Source organism: Cibotium barometz, chromosome 33, assembly GCF_041138505.1.
Source record: "Cibotium barometz isolate CiBa-2024 chromosome 33, ASM4113850v1, whole genome shotgun sequence".
NCBI classification, from domain to species: Eukaryota; Viridiplantae; Streptophyta; class Polypodiopsida; order Cyatheales; family Cibotiaceae; genus Cibotium; species Cibotium barometz.
Window position 1 is genome coordinate 24,564,304 of NC_141078.1, and position 5,066 is coordinate 24,569,369.

Sequence of the window (5,066 nt, forward strand, 5' to 3'; positions counted from 1 at the left end):
ACAATATGGTTTGGTTTGGGTTTTTAGGGGGAAAAACACTTTTTTGAAAAAACCAAAATTTTAGGGTTTTTTGACCCACGAGATCGATGGGGGCTGAAAATGATGAAGCCCCCCTACTTCTAGTTACGTATCCCCCCCCCTCCCCCCAATTTATGAAGGCTAGTCCGTACTTTTTGAACCCCACATTTGTATTAATGAGAAAGACAAGCCTAGTTGCCCCCTACTTTTGGAGGAGACCAAATGTGCACACTGCTCTCTTCCCATTGGTCCATTGCTAATGAGGGTCATTAGCAAAGGGCCCAAAAGATGTCCAAAGGCTTTCTAATGACTTATTATCATACGGCTACTTGAGCATATGCATACCTAGTGTCATAAATACACACTGAGCTTATACATATAAGAGCTTACAGATGCCATTTAGGCTCCATTTAGGGTGAAGCTTCTTGCGTGACTCCTCTACGACCACTTCTTTGCCTTTGCAACTTGGTGGAGTTGGATCATCCACTCTTTCTAACTCTCAAATGGACAAGGGAGCTTCCCTTATGATTAGCTTCTCCCACATCATATCAATTCTTGTATTTGTTCGATGTTAGCCCATGCGTTGCAGCCAATGCATCTCTTAAAGTAAAGAGGAAGCCCTTGAAAAAACACAGAGCAAAGAGAACCTCACTCACCACAGCGCATGGCACCACAAAATACATTTGGAAAAAGCTCAGCATAGCCCGTGGTGCCCGACATAGGCAATTCAGTGTGTTAATGTCATACTTTAACATCATTCAAAGGTATATGCAACATTTTATAACATTAAAAACGTTAGTCTTCATTACGACGTTAAACATCACTCATATGTATATGCAACATTATAACGTTTATTTGAACATTATGATGTTGTTAAACGTCACTCAGGAAAAAAAGCCACTTTTTAAAAAACGTGCCAAAATTGACTTTGCACCGATGTTATGCTCGATGTTAATACAGTGATACTAAATGTCAGTAACGTCACATTTTTCTTGACGTTAAAAGTATCCCATAATTTGATAGGCTAAATACAATAGATTTAGTTGTTTTTTAGGTAAGTGATATTAACAATGTGACGTTAAGCCTATAGTTTTTTTATATAGTTTAAGCAAACATCCTATTGAGTGGGCATTTGAATTTATAAGAAAAAGTGTCAGCTATTGAGCGGGCATTTGACTTTATAAGAAAAAGTGTTTGATTATCTTGATGTAAGGGGGAAAAAAAGGTCGCCCTTGACCATAATAATAAAGACGTTAAGAGGAAAAAAAAAAAGAGGTGAACCCAATGCCCTGCTTTTGCAAGAGGCAGCGCAAAAATGATTAAGTCAAAGTAAATTTTATGAGCTCCATTAAACAATATACAATGGACCTGCGAGGTTCTCATTTTTTACAAGGTAAAAATCATTTTCTCAACTTCAAAAGAATTGCAAAATTAAATGTGTTTTAGTGATAATTTAGGACCTTTATATAAGTTTGTAGTCATAAGTTTTATAATGAATTAATATGGAAGCGGAGGCGGAGGCGGAGGCGGAGGCGGAGGTTGTTGGGAGGAAATTGCTCGGAGTTCCTCCACGACCTCTCGCATGGTAGGCCGGTGGGAGCGGCTCTCGTGTGTGCAGCGGAGACCCAGGCGAAGAACTGCCTCCACGCTGGCCTCGACGTGTCGGTCGCCACCACTCAGAAGGCGGCGGTCGGCCAACTCCATGCCTTCCTCGGCCCTCTCCGCCACCAGCACGGCCAGGTTGACGTCGTCGTGGCCCCTGGACAAATCAATGGCCTTCTTAGAGGTGGCCAGCTCAAACAGCACCACCCCGAAGCTGTACACGTCGCTCTTGTCGGTGAGCTGGTACTTGCGAAAGTACTCGGGGTCGAGGTAGCCAAGCGTGCCCTGCGCGCAGGTGGAGATGTGGGTGGCGTCCACCTCGGCGAGGCGGGAGAGGCCGAAGTCGGAGACGCGTGCCTGCATGTGGTGGTCGAGGAGGATGTTGCTCGATTTGACGTCACGGTGGTAGATGGGCGGGAAGGCGGCGGAGTGGAGGTAGGCGAGGCCGTCAGCAGCTTGAGAGGCGATGGCGAGGCGGGAGGACCAAGGGAGGAAGGCAAGGGAGGAGGCAGGGCGGGCGCCGCGAAGATGCTCAGCCAAGGTGCCATTGGAGACGTACTCGTAGACGAGCAAAGGCTGGGGAGTTTCCATGCAGCAACCTAATAATCGAACCAAGCTTCGATGGTGAACTTGGGAGAGGATTCTGATTTCGTTTAGGACTTGCTCTGTGCTTCTGATATTGCCAACCTTGGCGACCTTCACAGCCACCGCAGTGCCATCGTCGAGCACACCTTTGTACACCTCGCCGAACCCTCCAAACCCTAATACTCTCTCTTTCGAGAAGCCTTGCGTCGCCCTCCTCATCTCTTTGCTGTTGAACAGCCTCGCTGCCTTCCCTCCCGAGCTGCTTGACAGCATCTCTTGCCTCTCCCTTGCTAGCTTCTTTTGTAGCCTCCTTGCATTCAAATTCCTCCTGCATACTACCATGGCTGCACTCCCGCTCACTATGATGAACACTGACAAGCCAATCGCAATGCCTGCATGCACGTCCACCCCATATCAATGGCAATTATAAATAAAATCATCACCATCAATTTTGATATATATATATATATATATTTTTCAAGGGCACTCATAAATATGTAAGCTTAGGATGTGAGTTTTGTCACTATTAGTATTATAGCAATAAGGTAAAGGTGTTCCAACTACAAGGGACCATTTAAAAATTTTCCATATTAATGTGAAAAAAATGGTTGAATTCATACACTAATATGAGAATTTTTAAAATTTTCTTATGTACCTTAATTTCACCCCTAGTATACCTTTCCAGAGGGAGTCTTTTTCTAGGTCTACTTGCATACTTTGCATTTACAAGAGGTGCATGTAGTTTATATACTTTATTTACTTCTAATATATGCATACATGTAGTTTATAGACTTTATTTACTTCTAATGTATCCTTAGAGATATTCATCTAATAACTAGTATGTAAGTTTTTACTTCTCATCTATAATTTGACTTAGACATATCAATGGTTAGAAGGAATGATAAATAAATTGAAAGAATTTGTAAAATAGACCCAACTAACTATAACCGTATACACTCAAAATATATGTGATTTGGAGGTTTTCTTGTAAGTAGATCCTCGTAACTATTGTTTTGACCACTATATATAATATCACCTTAGTGCATATTGTGTCTAATATTTACATCCTTTGCATTTGCATAGGTGTTGTTTATTTGCTTCTAACGAATTTGAGTTGTGGGCTCAAGTTTTTCTTCTACACAAGGCCATGAGGATGTGATCACTTTTACCTTGGTAATTTGACCACAATTATCCCTATGCATCCAATTATGTTACCACCAACATTTATTAATCTTCACTTGTTAATCAATTTGTCCAATAGCATTTCTTGAGGAAGAAAAAAAAAGTTCCCACTAGCATTGAAGTTTTGGCCTCTTACTTGCTTCCACCACCATCTTGTTATGGCCAGTATCCCTATTACATGCACCACCAGAATTGCAAACATCATCTGATAAAACACCACCAAATTTCTCATATGTAAAGTGAATTTGATAGTCTTTTCATGTAAGAAATGAATATGGTAGCCTTTCAAGTGGGAAAATTGTTGTTAAACATGACATATCTATGTAACACATATGCATACTCTTCGAGCATGTCCATGTAACACATATGCATACCTTTCAAGCATGTCCACGTAACACAGAGGTAACACATATGCATACTCTTCGAGCATGTCCATGTAACATATGCATACCTTTTTCAAGCATGCCCATGTAACACATATGCGTACACTTCAAGCATGCCCATGTAACACATATGCATACCTTTCAAGCATGTCTATGTAACACATATGCATACTCTTCAAGCATGTCCAAGTAACACACATGCATACCTTTCAAGCATAGACCCTTTATTGCATCCCAGTGATGGCCGGAATTACATAGACATCTCCATTGACTAGTGTTGGTGCTCTGGTCCACTGCTTGTTGGCAAGTAGAATCCTGGCCACAACCACTTTGATTAACACAACCTGGCTCTACAGGAGTTGTCCATTGAATCTCAATCCCATAATTCCATCTGCTTGCATTAAGAATTGGATCCAAAGAGATTACACTCGTGTAGGCACTGCATCCACCTTCACGAACTTGTATATTAAACGTAGAGGTAGAACCCCCGGCTCTAAAAGTGCAGCACAGTTTGCCTCCACACACTTGATCACCCCTCGTTTGCTCTAAAAACTCCGAGCACAAGCTGTTGGAGGAGCAGTTCAATGGAGACTTCAACAGAAGCTGAGAGCAATTGAGAAGCATGATAGTGTTGCTGCTGGTGACATTGAAAGGTAAGCTCTGATTGAGTACAAGCCCTTCACTTATATAATCGGTTGTGATGCAGGCCCCTGTATGTAATGAAGGCGGTCTTATCACCAAGCTTTGAAGCTCTCCATTGATGCTTGTGATGGGATAAGAGCCTGAAATCGCCTCAAATACAAGCTGAGTATCATTAGGGTTGCAAGTGATCTTGTACTTAGGATCGCCACAAGAGCTGCTTGTGCTTAAAGGGTATGGAACACTCATGTTACCACAATTCGGGCAGGAAGCAGCATTGCAGCAGGATTGCATGCCAATTAAGAAGAGGATTAGAATGTGATGCAAGAATGTAAGAAACTTTCCAGACTTAGGAGAAGCTGCATTGGGCATTTTGATAATGGGTTGCTCTAATACAGAGCTAGTTGAGTTGAATAAACTCATGACTATGGAGAGAGTCACCTCACCTTCTGTCCCCCTTCTGGGTTTCTTTAGGGTTGAGCATTATCACTGTAGTATGGTGTATCATCTGAGGGAACCATAATACACAAATGATTATGCTAATCTATATTAAGTCAAGGTTTTGCGCCTAATGGAAGGCAGATTCCGTGGGGAGATTCCATGTAACGTGCTGCCCGCCTCCTCCATTAGTCAACGACATTGCTTTATTAGGCAAGT

General features: G+C 42.3%; 1 pseudogene across 1 annotated transcript; it reads right to left on the minus strand.

Moving 5' to 3' along the window:
• Positions 1-1,515: 1,515 nt before the first annotated feature.
• On the minus strand, positions 1,516-4,853 carry LOC147619424 (wall-associated receptor kinase-like 20 pseudogene; annotated as a pseudogene). Its single transcript, XR_015261894.1, has 3 exons — positions 3,977-4,853; positions 3,524-3,592; positions 1,516-2,597 (listed from the first exon to the last, which is right to left on the minus strand). The product of XR_015261894.1 is annotated as a wall-associated receptor kinase-like 20 pseudogene (transcript).
• Between the last annotated feature and the right edge of the window lie 213 nt (positions 4,854-5,066).